General features: G+C 43.4%; 1 protein-coding gene across 1 annotated transcript in view; it reads right to left on the bottom strand.

The window, feature by feature from the left end:
* LOC124722303 (plexin-B) overlaps positions 1-17,403 on the bottom strand; it is a 968,210-nt gene that overhangs the window by 113,842 nt on the left and 836,965 nt on the right. The window lies entirely within an intron of this gene.

The raw sequence follows: 17,403 nt of genomic DNA, 5'->3' as shown, positions 1-17,403 counted from the left end.
ATCGAGAAAACAGGAAGAAGTTGTGTGGAACTATGAAAAAAATGAGCAAAATATACAAACTGAGTAGTCCATGCGCAACATAGGCAACATTAAGGAGAATGTGAGCTCAGGAGCGCCGTGGTCCCGTGGTTAGCGTGAGTAGCTGCGGAATAAGAGGTCCTTGGTTCAAGTCTTCCCTCGACTGAAAATTTGACTTTCTTTATTTTCGCAAAGTTATGATCTGTCCGTTCGTTCATTGACGTCTCTGTACTAAGTTTAGTGTCTGTGTTTTGTGACCGCACCGCAAAACAGTGCGATTAGTAGACGAAAGGACGTGCCTCTCCAGTGGGAACCGAAAACATTTGATCGCAAGGTCATAGGTCAACCGATTCCTCCACAGGAAAACACGTCTGATATATTCTATACGACACTGGTGACGGCATGTGCGTCACATGACAGGAATATGTTGTCGGCCCACCTAACATGTACACTTAGCGAATGAGTAAAAAGATTCTTCTACCTTGCCCGATTTAGGTTTTCTTGTGGATGTGATAATCACTCCCAAAAAAGTGATGAAAACGTAAGAGTTTGTCAAATAATCTGAAAATAAAAAATTAAACTTTTCACTAGAGGGAAGATTTGAACCTAGGACCTCTGTTTCCGTAGCTGCTCTCGCTAACCACGGGACCACGGCGCTCCTTGACTCCCATTGTCCTTGATATTGCCTATTTTCGCATGGACTACTCAGTTTGTATATTTTACTAATTTTTTTCATAGTTCCTCACAACTTCTTCCAGTTTTCTCGATTTATCTGTGTTCAGTTTTTCAAGGCCTATCTACTGGGCCAACTTATAACTAAATCTGAGGGGGGTGCGATGGGGAGGTTCCCTTGTAAGTGAATTCCATCGTGGGAAAACTGTTGCTGCTAGTATGGTCGATGAATCCGTAATCAAGGTAGCTGAAGTGTTTGGCGGTTCGGCACCACATAGAAGATTCAAAAAATGTTCAAATGTGTGTGAAATCTTATGGGACTTAACTGCTAAGGCCATCAGTCCCTAAGCTTACACACTACTTAACCTAAATTATCCTAAGGATAAACACACACACACCCGAGGGAGGACTCGAACCCCCGACGGGACCATCCGCACAGTCCATTACTGCAGCGCCTTAGACCGCTCGGCTAACATCGAAGATTTGCACAGCATATAAGGAAAGCGGAAAACATCACCCGTTTACAAGGAGAGGCCACGACGTCGAGGTCACGGATTTACTTCAAACTTTGTACATATTTAGTAGGCCACTAAAAGAACAAAATGGTTCAAATGGCTCTAAGCACTGTGGGACTTAACATCCGAGGTCATCAGTCCCCCAGACTTAGAACTACTTAAACCTAACTAACCTAAGGACATCACATACATCCATGCCCGAGGCAGGATTCGAACCTGCGACCGTAGCAGCAGCGCGGTTCCGGACTGAAGCGCCTAGAACCGCTCGGCCACAGCAGTAAGGTGCACTACTCCAGCAATTCAGAGAAAATCGCAAGAGAAGTTTTCCGCGTTTATTGTTTAACTGATGTATCGGTACGAAGGTGACGGACGTAAAAAGTCATTGTGGTCAAGTGATTAGCTTTCGCGCGTCACGTGAAGGTCATGGATGAGGTGAAGGGCCGGCCGGGTTAGCCGAGCGATTCTAGGCGCTACAGTCTGGAACCGCGCGACCGCCACGGTCGCTGGTTCGAATCCTGCCTCGGGCATGTATGTGTGTGATGTCCTTAGGTTAGTTAGGTTTAAGTAGCACTAAGTTCTAGGGGACTGATGACCTCAGACGATAGGCCCCATAGTGTTCAGAGCCTTTTGAACTATTTTTTGAGGCGAGGGTTCCAATATCGCTAACATATATCTGAGGCGACGGTGCGACTCTCGTCCAGGCTTAATCGTTACTCTATTTTTCATCACTGGTCATATTATTTAATTTGTAAGACATTTGAGAGTTAATACAATGAAAAAAACCATGTTCATTTTTACTAAGTTATAGTGGATTTCATATGTTATTTTACTATTTACTATTCTTAACTAAATTTTCAAGGACGAGAGACGGCTTTGGAAAGCGCAAGTCAAACTTGTATGTGTAATGATGCGAATGATGTTATTCATAATCAGTAATACTGTGAGTCACAATATGCCAGACTACAACAGTAATATACAATTACTCGTCGGATGTGGTCTCGACATCACACATTGCAGGATGGTATTTGCCATACAGACATGGAAAACAAACTTGAAATGGCATGTGCTACATCGAGCGAACGCAGGTTTCCCGCATTTACAGGGAATGTTCAAAGTTTCTAAAGGAAAACACACATCGTTGAAATTTTGAAAATTTTCTCTTTCTTCAGATAGTTTGAATGCAAACCACGAGTAACGCAACATTTTGGCAAATATAGATGCTGACAATCGGTGATGTATGATAGAATGAATTTTAACAGCATCTTCACAAGAAGCAATTTCCCGTTCTTTGTCTATCAGAAATGAACCGTTCTGATGGGGCTGATAAGGTTTTTTACTTGTCGACAGAAATAAACGTCGCATTGTTGGCAAATCGGAGTACATTTTTGGGGGTATGACTTTAACTGTGCAAGTTGAAAAACCTGCGTCATCGGTAAGATGGCATCGTATAAATCAGAATGCGTTTCATCTTTTCCTTGTCGATAGTTATAAATATGTTTGTTGTGGTAATTAAATTTAATTTAAAATACACTACTGGCCATTAAAATTGCTACACTAAGAATATGACGTACTACAGAAGTGAAATTTAACCGACAGGAAGATGATGCTGTGATATGCAAATGATTAGCTTTTCAAAGCATTCACACAAAATCGGCGCCGGTGGCGACATCTACAACGTGCTGACATGAGGAAAGTTTCCAACCGATTTCTCATACACAAACAGCAGTTGGCCGCCGTTGCCTGGTGAAACGTTGTTGTGATGCCTCGTGTAAGGAGGAGAAATGTGTACCATCACGTTTCCGACTTTGATAGTGGTCAGATTTTAGCCTATCGCGATTGCGGTTTATCGTATCGCGACATTGCTGCTCGCGTTGGTCGAGATCCAATGACTGTTAGCAGACTATCGAATCGGTGGGTTCAGGAGGGTAATACGGAACGCCGTGCTGGATCCCAACGGCTTCGTATCACTAGCAGTCGAGATGACAGGCATCTTATCCGCATGGCTGTAACGGATCGTGGAGCCACGTCTCGATCCCTGAGTCAACAGATGGGGACGTTGCCAAGACAGCAACCATCTGCACGTACAGTTCGACGACGTTTGCAGCAGCATGGACTATCAGCTCGGAGACCATGGCTGCGGTTACCCTTGAAGCTGCGTCACAAACAGGAGAGCCTGCGGTGGTACTCAACGGCGAACCTGGGTGCACGAATGGCAAAACGTCACTTTTTCGGATGAATCTAGGTTCTGTTTACAGCATCATGATGGTCGCATCTGTGTTTGGCGACATCGCGGTGAACGCACATTGGAAGCGTATATTCGTCATCGCCATACTGGCGTATCACCCGGCGTGATGGTATGGGGCGCCATTGATTATACGTCTCGGTCACCTCTTGTTCACTCTGACGGCACTTTGAACAGTGGACGTTTCATTTCAGATGTGTTACGACCCGTGGCTCTACCCTTCATTCGATCCCTGCGAAACCCTATATTTCAGCAGGATAATGCACGGCCGCGTGTTGGAGGTCTTGTATGGGCCTTTCTGGAGACAGAGAATTTTCGACTGCTGCCCTGGCCAGCACATTCTCCAGATCTCTCACCAACTGAAAACGTCTGGTCAATGGTGGCCGAGCAACTGGCTCGTCACAATACGCCAGTCACCACTCTTGATGAACTGTGGTATCGTGTTGAAGCTGCATGGGCAGCTGTACCTGTACACGCCATCCAAGCTCTATTTGACTGAATGCCCAAGCGTATCAAGGACGTTATTACTGCCAGAGGTGGTTGTTCTGGGTACTGATTTCTCAGGATCCATGCACCCAAATTGCGTGATAATGTAATCACATGTCAGTTGTAGTATAATATATTTGTCCAATGAATACCCGTTTATCATCTGCATTTCTTCTTGGTGTAGCAAATTTAATGGCCAGTAGTGTAGTAAGGCGTCAAATATCATGAAATTCACTAAAACTTCATGCAAATACAAGTGTTTTTTGATATTACCTCTCAAATGTCATATAAATTAAAAAATATGACCCGTGATGTAAAATAGGTTAATAATTAAATCTGAGCGGGAGTCGCACCGTCGCCTCACACACGTTCGTTTTACAAACGTCGAACGCTAACCATTAGACCACCGTGACGTCTAACGTTCGTTATCTACGCACAGATACGTAAGCCACATACCAGATGCGTAAAAATTCTCTGGCGAATTTTTTGGAACTACCTGTGTAATGCTCCTTACTACTCGCACATTATGTTGTTTTAATGGCCTACTAAAAGTGTACAAACTTTGAAGTAAGTCTGTGATCCCAACGTCGTGGCGCCCCCTTGTAAGGCACAACGTGCACGAAAGAGCATGTCGAGTGAACTGAAGAGGACTGTGACGAAAACTAAGAGGACGGCAGCCGCAAAAGTCACAGCAGAACTGACTGCCGCACTCGTGAACTCTGTCGGCACTAAAACAACATAAAGGGAGCTCCAGAAGTAGGAAATTTCACGGCGAGCTGGAACTCTGCTGCCACTCATCAGGGGTGAAAATGCCATAAGCGGGAAACTTTGGGCTGAAGTTATGAAACTTGAACTATGGATCAATGGAAGAAAGTCATTTGGTTGGTTGAGTCTTACTTCACACTGTTTTCAACTTGTGGCCGGGTTTAGTTCCCAAGAGCGAAACATGGTGGGCGTTCGGTGATGATTTGGGCCACATCGTGATACTCAATGGGCTCCATGGTTATTCTGCAAGGAATATGTGGCCATTTTAGCGGATCAGATGCATCCATTAGTGCAATGTTTGTTCCCCAATGCTGCCGCTGTGTTCCTGTTCACACAGCTAGCACCGCCCAGGTTTTGTGAGCACGAGGATGAATTTTAGCATCTCCCCTGGTCATCACAATCTCCAGATCTCAATAGCACTGAGTGTGTGTGGTCTACTTTGGAGAGAAGGGCGCGTGATCGCTATGCACCTCGATCATCGTTACTTGAAGTTGCTACTGTTTTGTAGAAGGAAAGCTATAATATTCCCTTAAAACCACACAGGACTTGTATTTGTCCATTCTGTGACGATTGGGGGCTGTTTTGAATGCCAACGGGTTTCGTACACCGTCTTGGGCACGGTAGTGTGTTGGGTATTTGCTGTTTCCATACTTTTATCAACCCTCTGTAACTGTCTACTTTACTGATCGTGAAAACAACAGTATACATAGTTCCAACTTACAGGGTAGGGGTTGTGTACAGGCTGTTAAAAACAAGGGTGATATACTCCTACAGGAGGTAGTATCGGTCAAAGTCTGAAGAAAAGTTCCTACAATGATATGTCCAGAAACCAGTACCTGTTGAGATAAGGTCCGTTGAAGATCCTCACTTCACAGCCTGCATTTTATTTACAGACGGGGCAGGATTCACAAGAGACGGCATTATAATTTACCGCAATAAGCAAGTGTGAGCAGATGCAAATGCTCTAGCAGTCATGGAAGTGAGGCATCAGCTTCAAAATGGCTCTGAGCACTATGGGACTTAACATCTGAGGTCATCAGTCCCCTAGAACTTAGATCTACTTAAACCTAACTAACCTAAGGACATCACACGCATACATGCCCGAGGCAGGATTCGAACCTGCGACCGTAGCGGTCGCGCGGTTCCAGACTGAAGCGCCTAGAACCGCTCAGCCACACTGGCCGGCGCATCAGCTTCGCTTCAGTATCAGCGCACGGGAGGGAATGGTCGAGTAAGGCTCATAGGGCAATATATTTTACCGAACTGATTAACGGGTGTTATGTATCACCGATTTCCGGCCGATGAATTACCAGCGCTATTGGATAACGTTATGTCACAGAAATACAGTAACTGTGGTTTATGCAAGTCGGGACACTGCCCCGTTATCTACGCATCGTGCTACAGTATCTCACTACAACGTTTCATGGACAATACATTGGTCGAGGAGCTCCTGAATCCGTTGGATTTCTGTCTATGAGGATATTTACAGGCATTGATGCATGTCCAACTCATCGACTATCAGAAGAGTGTGACCAACCCATATGAATTAAAACCCGAATAGAGCCAGGTGTATTTGAAGGAGTGCGTTATTCACTATGAAGAAGGGCTGAGAATGTGCGCGCTAACAATATGCAGCACTGCTTAGAGCGTCTACTTCTGTTTGAGAGACAGATGGGAATGAGAGGATAGAGTGGCCCATATCTCAGCAGGTATTGGTTTCCTGCCATTTTATTACAGGAAGTTTTGTTTTAGCTTTGACCACTACTACTTCCGGTAATAATATAAGATACTCTTTAGACACTTTGTATAGCACTAGCAAAGTGTTGACTGAGCAGCACATACTAAATTACCATGTTACGAGTATGAACGCGGAACGTCAATCCTTGACAGTACAACTCCCTGACCAGCAATCTAATGCCACTCTCCCATCACTTTACATTAAACACCAATACAGGTATTACAGATCATCTAAACTTGACACCAAGAACGTTATCCATGTGATCTTATTTCCAATCTTATTACACTGCTGCTTATAACAAAAACATATCCACGACTTACATTAACACATTGCCCGCCCGGCTAGCCGCGCTGTCTAACGCGCTGCTTCCCCAGCGGGAAGGCGTGCCGGTTCCCGGTACGAATCCGCCCGGCGGATTAGTGTCGAGGTCCGGTGTGCCGGCCAGCCTGTGGATGGTTTTTAAGGTAGTTTTCCCTCTACCTCGGCGAATGCGGACTGGTTCCCCTTATTCCGCCTCAGTTACACTGTGTCGGCGATTGCTGTGCAAACACTGTTTCCACGTACGCGTACACCATAACTATTCTACCACGCAAACATTTGGGGTTACACACGTCTGGTATGAGACGTTCCTTGGGGGGGGGGGGGGGGGGGGGAGGAGAGGAGAGGAGGAGGAGGGGGTTCCACTGGGGGCCGAATCGCACAATAACCCTGGGTTCGGTGTGGGGCGGCGATGGGGTGGGTGGGTGGATTGCTGTGGCCTGTTGTGGGGTTGTGAACCACTGAGGGCTACGGCAGGACGAAGCCTCTCCGTCGTTTTTGGGTCCCCGGTTTCAGACAATACAATACAATACACTGACGCGACCTTCACACAGAAGGATTAAAGGTAGGGTAGAAAATGACGTCGGCGAAGATCCGCATAGGTTTCGAAGAAATATAGGAATTTAGATTTAAAGAAAACTTTTGACAATGTTGATTGGAATACACTCTTTCAAATTCTGAAGGTAGGGGGGATAAAATACTGGGATGAGAAGGGTATATGAAACTTAAACAGGAACGAAAATGCAGTTTTAAGAGTCAAAGGACATGAAATGGAAGCAGTATTTGAGAAGGGAGTGAGACATGGTTGTAGCCAATCTTCTAAATTATTCAGTCCCTACGTTGAACAGCGCAATAAAGGAAACCAAGGAGAAATTTGTAAAAGGAATTAATTTCCAGGGAGAAGAAATAAAAACTTTAAGGGTTGCCGACGACATTGTAATTCAGTCAAACACGACAAAGGACTTTAAATAGCAGCTGAACGGAATGGATCGTGTCTTGAAATGAGGTTATAGGGTGAACATCAAGAAAAACAAAATAAAGGCAATGTAGCTGAATCAAATTAGGCGATGCAAAGAGAATTAGTTTAGGAAATGAGATATCAGAAGCAGTAGGTAATTTTTGCTAATAGGACAGCAAAGTAACTGCTGACAGCCGAGCAGAGAGGATTTAAAATTGCGACTGGCAATAGCAAGAAACGTGTTTCTGAAATAGAGACATTTGTTAATATCGAATAATAATCTAAATGTTAGGAAATCGTTTCTGAGGGAACTTGTCTGAAATCTACCTTGTAGAGAAGTCAAACGTGGACAGAAAACAGTTCGAAGAGAAAGAGTTCTGAAGCTTTTCAAATGTGGTGCTACACAATAATGCTGAAGACTACAAGGGTAGACTGGATAAATAATGAAAGGATATTAATCAAACTGGGGAGAAAACATATGTTTGGCACAACTTAATTAAAAGAATGGACCGGTTGATACAACACACCCACAGGTATCAAGGAATTAGCAATTTGGGAATGGTGGGGGTAAACGTTTTAGAGGTAAGCAGGGAAGGTTAGGGTTTCACTTCCAGTAAGTAGCGAAGTCATTAGAGGCGGAGCACAAGCTCGGACTATTTCAAGGATGGGGAAGGAAATAGGCAATGCCTTTGCAGAGGAACCATGCCAGCATTTGCCTGGAGCAATTTAGGAAAATCAAGCAAAAACTAAATCTCGATGACCAGAGGCGGATTTTAAACTGTTGTCCTCCTGAATACGACTTTAGAAAGCTAACCACTGCGCCACCTCACTCACTCGTGTAGGGGGGGGGGGGGGGGGGGGGCTACAGCTTGATTAGAGAGAGCACGTTCAAACGTATGTTAGTTGCAGTAATTTTGAAGATATGACGTTACTTGCACAGGATAGTCTAGCGTGAAGAGCTGTGTGAAACCAGTTTTTTTGGTCGAAGACCACAAAAACATATAGCAATAAAGAGAATTGGCTGGTCAGCTCACTGTAAACGGCCATGTTAGTCACATGAATGTTCAACGTCAATCCACCACGACGTGAGTCCTTGACCAGCAATCAAATTCCACTTAGTTTTATTCACATTGAACACCGTTATATTTATGACAAAACAACAACAAACAAACAGACACTGTCCGAACAGGCTTTGAAGGCTCGAAGACACCGACCGGCCGTCTTGCCATCCTTAGCCCTCAAGCGTCACCGGATGCGAATACAGAGGGGCACGTGGTTAGCACACCTCCCTGCCTTTGCCAGTTTTGGTGAACAGTGCCGCTAGTTCTCAACTGGCCTCACAAGGGCTGAGTGCACCCAACTTGTCTACAGCACTCGGCAGACCCGGACGGTGACCCATCCAAGTGCTCTAGCTAAGCTCGAAGGTGCTTAGCTTCAGTGATCGGACAGGAGCCGGTGTTACCACTGCGGCAAGGCCGTTGACATTTACGTGTATTACACATTCAGTAAACTGGACAGCGAGAATGTTTCCTGCTATCATTTAATTTCCAATCCTCTCACACTGCTCCTTGTAAACAAGATTTCCACGAAGTTTTCCCCTTAACGGCTAAGGAATAACATGACTGTGTGTCATATTACCGAGGACGAATTTGCTGCAACCTGTAACTAATTAGGTTATAAAGTTTTTATCGTCTTCGACGATTTCGGGTCTTTCACAACGTTCTACGAAGGTACACATTTAATTTTATTATCTCACGAAATAGGCTAAGTGCGCGCATTCCGTAGATGCGTATGATAATACAAAAATCCAATACGCCCCCATTCTTTCTTACACGTCCTTTCTAAAGCCAAGTCATTATAATACAATTTAGGAGAGTTTTACCAAAACTGAAAGAAACGGCGATGCTTTTGTTTGAGGAATAACTTCCGTACCTAAGTGGCATTCATTGGCTTTCAGGTCGTGCCTATACAGCGATCTCAACAATCGAACGTAAGGACAATACAACACCCAATCCCCGAGCAGGGAAAATCTCAGACGGGCCTGAGAATCGAACCCGTGCCCTTTTGGTTAGCAATCCTCCGTGCTGAGGCGGACAACTAAGGAAAGCTGTCCTCAACTACGAGTAGTATGCGCTTGCATTCCTCTGACGTTTAAACTACGTTACCCAGCTAGTTAGTGGGAGAGGGGAGAGGGGGTGGGGACCTACAGTTTATAGTGGACTCAGAACCACGGAGCACGCTGGAACTTTTCACATTAACAAATCATTGCCAGAGGTGAAAGAAGTCTGGCATCTACCCGCAATTTTTTGTATTCTTCTTTTTCAGCACAGGATTCTTTTACCATGCAAGCTAAATTTCTTCATCCTATTTCTGTGTCATAACTTTCTTCTTTTCTAATGGTGGTCGGATACAGTTCTTGACATACTATTACAATTAAATTTTAAGTGCGTGTATAAAATTCGCTGCAGCCTATTGAGCCAGAGTGTCACACCGAAGGGAGAAAGGAATATCTACACTTATTATAAACTGAAGTCCCCTGCCGCATAGTGTGTTGGTATGAGTAGGCTAATCTCAGTCACTCCCAGGAGGAATTGCCAATGTTCAGGGGTATGACACGAACGCTCATCTGAAGCAAAAAACATCATTTGGTCTTGTGCCCTATTCCGAATGGTTTCCGAGATAGAATCAATTTAATGTTACTTTCCTACGTTTTTCTTTAATAATTCGGAAACCGCGGCCATTAGCGAAAACGTGTCGCAGTACAAAATTAAACTAAATTCAATGTCCTATAAAAAGGAGCTGTTCATCTTTCCTCTCGGACTAATAGTTTGCGTGAGGAGAGCGAGAGAATGTGTCTTGTATGAAACTGTTCGTCTCTACTTCCCCTACACTTCTGAGGTACATTCTAAACAATGACTATACAGTGAATAATACAGAAGAAAATAACAGTGTACATTAAATGTGCTCGGTCTCGGAAGCCATTGGGAATGGAGCATATGTCCATACGAAATTGTTTGTTTCAAATGATCGTTCGTGTCATAGCCCTGAATATTGTCTGTTCATCCTGTGACATCCTGTATAATCTATTACTGCTACGCCAGAAGCATCGACCGGTCATGATACCCGAGCGAAATGGGGATAGGTTGTTAGTTGGAATACGAAGTTTCGTAGACATCGAGGTAATTAGAGAAGGAGCACACACTCGGATTGAAGTGTGCAGAAGGAAGTAAGCAGTGGCTTTTGATCATAGTATGAAGGCTTACCAGAAGATAAGCAGTGGCTTGCTGAAAGGAACCATTCTAACATTCACCTTAGTTACATAGAATAAAATCTGGAAAAACAAACCTGGAGGGCCAGACAGGGATTTGTACCTCAATCCTCCAGTGCGATACGTTATCCGCTGTTAAGCGATAGAAAACTAGTGTCGATCTGCCTGAGACGGCGTTCAAAACTAACGCCTCTCCGTTACTCACCAGGAGTTGTACTGCAAACAGTAAGCAATATTGCCTTACATTTTTGTTTCTTTTCGTCCGTTCTACCTAAGTTATTTGTTATGAGTTTGTTATTTGCTGTTGGCTGCTGGAAACCAGTGATTTTTCTTTAGCGTGACATATTTCATATATTCGTAAGGGTCTTTGATTTACTGCAAATGATGAGTATTGCGTACGATAGTAAAGCCAAAATTTTTTTTTTAGCTAGTAACAGCAACAAATAGTTTGAACATAAAACACACTATTCCAAAATGATCATACTCCGTGAAAACGAATATATGCCATCCTATTAACAAACGACTAACGAAAATTTATTTTTGGAGACCGAAAACAGGTATTGTTTGCTTCTTTATACTACTGTTATCTCGTTCCGCTTCCAGAACAAATGGAAGAAAAATCTGCGTAGAAAGCTAATAGAAAATTGATTGAGACTCGTACTGCTAGGAAAAGATTTGACATTGTTTAGGCAGGACCTACATTCATAAAAGCGTACTGTGTAAATGAAGCAAATTCAAAGTAGTGTTTTACTGAACGCATGACAGCTGTCTACCATGGAGGCTGATAGACAGCTTTCACTATACTAAATAGCTTTTTCTCTCTATAATTGTTTCAGACCTAATGTACGACGCGAGTCCTTTTGGAAGCAAATGACACAAATCAACGAACAGAAGTATTGACATGTGTCGTTTCCACACCTGCAGTTAATTACTTCGTATACAGAAACGATCAGAGCAACACTTTCGTAGGGCTAGGTGGAAATTACAGAGCCCGTTAAAATGTCAAACACTGCTACATGAATTTCATGTTTGAGTGACCTTATTTTTAGAAAAAATCAGTACGCAAGCGTAAAATGCTGTACCCTGAAATAAACCTAACTGACAGATTACTACTGTGTACCGCACTGGGTTTGGAAGTCATATATCCGTCTTCGGCGGGTAGCAATCCGAGCACACTTAACAGGTCGCATCAAACCTTCACTCTATTTTCCGGAAATCTACAAATATAAGTGAGACGTGTTAACGGACTGCATGTACAGGTCAGGAAGTGAAGCGCATTAAGATGGACCAGATAGAAGAAATCTTCTCTCGAAAGGCGAACACCTGTTTCATTACGTTAGAAAGTTTCTAAATTAGGGCAGTTTGCTATGCAATATCATGGTCCATCATCCTTTATTCTCCAAAAACCCTGAGTACATTGAGTACACAGTTTAATAATTTGAACCTGACCAACGTCGTTTCTGCATCCCACTGGCCATCTCCGTTGTTTTAGATCAACGGAAACGAGGGAAGGAAAACAGTTAGCTGTGTACGAGCACTGCTGCTATTTTTCAGGTGACATATTTCTTTCCTCAAGCCTTTAAAAGTGTAGTCTCTGCTGAATCATCCTCGTCCGGCTGCGTCATACGGTCGGTCGACTTTATTCATAAGAATTGTTTCAGCAAAACGACAGCCATAGGAGAGTATCAAAGTGTCCTTTTTTTCACCCCGAGCCTACCCGTTCCACTACTGCTGTCGCTCCCAACAGTCTTCTCACGTTTGAGAACATGTGTTTTCAGAACTTCGCGTAGAACCTGTGTCACAACACTGAGCTAATGGAAAATACACGATTTGTTTTCGCTCTCTCTCTTCTTCTTCTGACCAGTGTGAAAGGATATTTTTCTATTTCTAATGGCTATAGCTACATGTGCATGCCTCTTACATCTGAAAAAGCTTTAAAAAATCTTTAGGCAACGACAATCCCAAAACTTGAGCTCACTTGTCTGCAAAATGTGGGAGAATTCGCAGAACGTAACAACTTTGGCACATCGTCCAATTAAATATTTTATATGAAAGTCTCAAGTAAGTGGAAACCTAAATCAGCAAGCGCTTCTTATGTTTCAGAAAAGTTGACTGTAGTCTCCATTTCAGCAACTGGAGGCTGGAAAGACGCGAAGTGAGGTCCTTGTGTGAAGCTTAAAAATTTACATTCTGACCGCGATTCAGATCTCGTATAATTTCACGATTGTCTCATTTTCGAAAATGTGAAGTAAATGATATTGAATATAAAGACATTTCTATATAATAAATCACAGGCACGTGGTCGCCGGAAATGCACGAGGTGCGCAAACCAAACACTAGAACGCCAGACAGTTTGTCGATCACGTATGAACAATTGAGTCATTTCGATAAGAAGGCATACTTGCGTCGCGACGACCAGTATGTTAGTATCTGTACTGAAGAGATTTTTGTTTTATTCTTGGATGTATGTACCGTCTATGCAACCAATTGAAGGCTTGAAACTTCCTGGCAGATTAAAACTGTGTGCCGGACCGAGACTCGAACTTGAGCACTTCCCCGCGAAAGGCGAAGGTCCCGAGTTCGAGTCTCGGTCCGCACACAGTTTTAATCTGCCAAGAAGTTTCATATCAGCGCACACTCCGCTACAGAGTGACAATCTCATTCTGAATTGAAGGCTTGTTGCAATACGCGTTTCGCTTCATTTATGATCAGTGTCCTGTAATACATGTTTCCTTTTTACATACAATAAACGTATTATGTTGTAGATATAATATGCTGCTATATTACATTTTTTCGTGTCTTTCTCTTGTTTTTTAGGCTAAAATTACCTATTGTAGCGTTTTACTGATGATGCTTTCCAAATAAATGAAGCGAAACGCGTATGGCAACAAAGTAACCGCCTTCAATTGGTTGCATAGACTGTACATACCTCCCAGAATTTAAAGCAACCAAGGGAAAGACGGAAAACAGAAAAAATGACGATTTTTATTTTAGTTTCCACATCTGTAATGTAACATTGCGTCGACGTAGACGTCAGTAAAGAATAATTACGGTGATGACCAACAAAGTCAGTAGAAGTGGTTATCTGTTAGGTCGTCTGTATATGGCACCACCACATATTCGTTCTTTTTTTATTGAAGAGAAGAACAACTTCTTAGCTGGGATCACTATAAATACTTTATTGTAGATAACAGGTTTCGGTTAAAACTAAGCCACCATATTCAGATCTGTAATAAAATTACAAGAAGTGCTACAAACTGTTAAACAAATAATCCAACGTTCACTCTTCCCCTAAGTAATCACTACAGATCACCCCTTCGAGCTCAACATGAGTAAACTAGTGGATATTGTGGCACGCCAGGCACTAAGGAATACACACAGCCTACTTGCATTTCAGAATAAAGTATTTTACAGAGATATCGGCCAAGAAGTTGTTGTTCTCGTAAGTAATCACGACAGATAATGATAATAATATTTGGTTGGTGGGGTGCTCAACTGCGCGGTTATCAAAGCGCGTACAAATTCCTCATCTTTTCACTGTCCAATCTCGCCATTTTCCCAAATTATGATGAAATGATGAGGAGAACACAGACATCCAGTCCCCGGGTGGAGGAAATCCTCGACCCGACCGGGAATCGAACCAGGGGACCCGTCATCCAGAAACAGCGACGCTAGCCACTAGACCACGAACTGCGGAATAATCACTACAGATCGCCACTTCATCTACATCTACATCTACATTTATACTCCGCAATCCACCCAACGGTGTGTGGCGGAGTGCACTTTACGTGCCACTGTCATTACCTCCCTTTTCTGTTCCAGTCGCGTATGGTTCGTGGGAAGAACGACTGTCTGAAAGCCGCCGTGCGCGCTCTAATCTCTCTAATTTTACATTCGTGATCTCCTCGGGAGGTATAAGTAGGGGGAAGCAATATATTCGATACCTCATCCAGAAACGCACCCTCTCGAAACCTGGACAGCAAGCTACACCGCGATGCAGAGTGCCTCTCTTGCAGAGTCTGCCACTTGAGTTTGCTAAACATCTCCGTAACGCTATCACGGTTACCAAATAACCCTGTGACGAAACGCGCCGCTCTTCTTTGGATCTTCTCTATCTCCTCCATCAACCCGATCTGGTACGGATCCCACACTGATGAGCAATACTCAAGTATAGGTCGAACGAGTGTTTTGTAAGCCATCTCCTTTGTTGATGGACTACATTTTCTAAGGACTCTCCCAATGAATCTCAACCTGGTACCCGCCTTACCAACAATTAATTTTATATGATCATTCCACTTCAAATCGTTCCGCACGCACACTCCCAGCTATTTTACAGAAGTAACAGCTACCAGTGTTTGTTCCGCTATCATATAATCATACAATAAAGGATCCTTCTTTCTATGTATTCGCAATACATTACATTTATCTATGTTAAGGGTCAGTTGTCACTCCCTGTACCAAGTGCCTATCCGCTGCAGATCTTCCTGCATTTCGCTACAATTCTCTAATGCTGCAACTTCTTTTTATACTACAGCATCATCCGCGAAAAGCCGCATGGAACTTCCGACACTATCTACTAGGTCATTTATATATATTGTGAAAAGGAATGGTCCCATAACACTCCCCTGTGGCACGCCAGAGGTTACCTTAACGTCCGTAGACGTCTCTCCATTGATAACAACATGCTGTGTTCTGTTTGCTAAAAACTCTTCAATCCAGCCACACAGCTGGTCTGATATTCCGTAGGCTCCTACTTTGTTTATCAGACGACAGTGCGGAACTGTATCGAACGCCTACCGGAAGTCAAGGAAAATAGCATCTACCTGGGAACCTGTATCTAATATTTTCTGAGTCTCATGAACAAATAAAGCGAGTTGGGTCTCACACGATCGCTGTTTCCGGAATCCATGTTGATTCCTACAGAGTAGACTCTGGGTTTCCAAAAACGACACGATATGCGAGCAAAAAACATGTTCTAAAATTCTACAACAGATCGACGTCAGAGATATAGGTCTATAGTTTTGCGCATCTGCTCGACGACCCTTCTTGAGTTAAAGATGAGAGAACTAAAACATATTCGTTCGTAGAGTGTGACCAGTATTTTAGTGTCCTGGAGCAAGCGTCACAATAGCCCGAGCGCTATTTTACAACACACTACATATAGGTCAAGCTGAGCAATTTTGTAATTGAGCTAAAAGTGATCCTTTTACAACTGAAAGGGTATCAAAGTATACAATTTTCGTCGTAAAATTCAAAATGGAGATTTCCAATTCTGAGCTCACTTAAAAATGAACAAACGCTTGCCTTGCTGGCATGCAGTATATTGTTTTTTATTTGTGGAATGGTTTTCGGCTTCTTCGACCGTCCTTGGGCCTGTCATTCGAAAGCAACTGGAGCATCGCGGCAGGCCCTAAATAAAAGTTCCCCTTCAACGCTTGGTTTAGTTCGTAGGAAAGTATTTGCAACATCGCACGGTCGGTGAGCAACGTCCGCACCACGATTAGCACGCTGTCCCAGCTGCCTCGATAACATGGTTTCATCAGAGAACGGCAATATAGCAGATTTACTGCTGCGAATAATGGACCAATTACTCTCTGATTGTGTTTAACATAGCTGTTTTAATAAGCGTATAACCTGCAACGAGTCATTCGCGTTTTAATATTACTTCGATCTGTTACTGGAATAATAATATCGGCATTCTGCGGTAGGCTTTGACTGAAACTGGCATTTAGTGAGCTACTGTTCCAGGCGTCGAATTGCCAGATGTGCCTTATACACTGCAACGCTATCAGAGTGGTTAATTACGAACGATATAGAAGCTTGCACGGCGTCCACGTTGGGACGCCACGAGACGACGAGCGGGATTCAAACCCTCTTCAGCTGCTTTGGTTGATGCCAGTTTCTTCCAACATTCTTCTCTTACTGAGCACCGTATTTGCTGACGATGATGCTGACGAGATGTAAAAATCTAGCCTTTCTTCTCGCTTCCTTGCTATGTCCAGGTGCAAATGCATCAGCGACAGAGAAAAGTCCCACCTGGAACGTTTATCAGGCTCTCTAACAGTTGCCTTTACTAACTGATTTACCGTCTTATTAAGAAGCACTCCACTGGGCCTGTATGAAATCTTCAGTAGCCAGAAATGAGAGACGGGGAATTGACGCCCTCATATAAATGTATCATATGCTAATTTAGAGAAATACTTTGACTATGTTGACTAGAGTACGCTCTTTGATATTAGGAAGGTTGTTAGAAGAAAATGTAAGGAACAATCGGTTCGGTACAACATGCATCGAAGCAAAACTATAGTTATAAGAGAGTACACGACAGGAAAGCAATAGCTGAGGAGGGACTGAGACAGGATTTGTTGACTGTCCCCGCTGTTATTCAGTCTTTACACTGACAAGGGAACCTCCCCATCGCAT

Source organism: Schistocerca piceifrons, chromosome X, assembly GCF_021461385.2.
Source record: "Schistocerca piceifrons isolate TAMUIC-IGC-003096 chromosome X, iqSchPice1.1, whole genome shotgun sequence".
Classification (NCBI taxonomy): domain Eukaryota; kingdom Metazoa; phylum Arthropoda; class Insecta; order Orthoptera; family Acrididae; genus Schistocerca; species Schistocerca piceifrons.
Note: the sequence above shows the minus strand (reverse complement) of the source record. Positions and strands in the feature narration are given on the sequence as shown.